We start from the raw sequence: 270 nt of genomic DNA, 5'->3' as shown, positions 1-270 counted from the left end.
TTTGGCGTCACGAATGCCTCCGCTTCCTTTTGGTATTTCTTTCACAGTCCAATCACATCTCAGAAAAAGCTGGTATTTTGTGCCTATGTGTCTTTATCCTTTGTGTAATCTGGGCTGTTTAATGCTGAAGAAACAATTCGGCAACATACTTCATGCGATGGGGCAGATCGTTCCTGGAGGAGAAATGCTGGCACGGCTCAAGTAACGGATTAAATCTCCTTCTTGGCATCTTCATTCTTACTGTATCTTTCAGTATAATTTCAACATGGA

Source organism: Nestor notabilis, unplaced genomic scaffold (genome assembly GCF_000696875.1).
Source record: "Nestor notabilis isolate BGI_N333 unplaced genomic scaffold, ASM69687v1 scaffold7311, whole genome shotgun sequence".
In the NCBI taxonomy this organism is placed as follows: Eukaryota; Metazoa; Chordata; class Aves; order Psittaciformes; family Psittacidae; genus Nestor; species Nestor notabilis.
Note: the sequence above shows the minus strand (reverse complement) of the source record.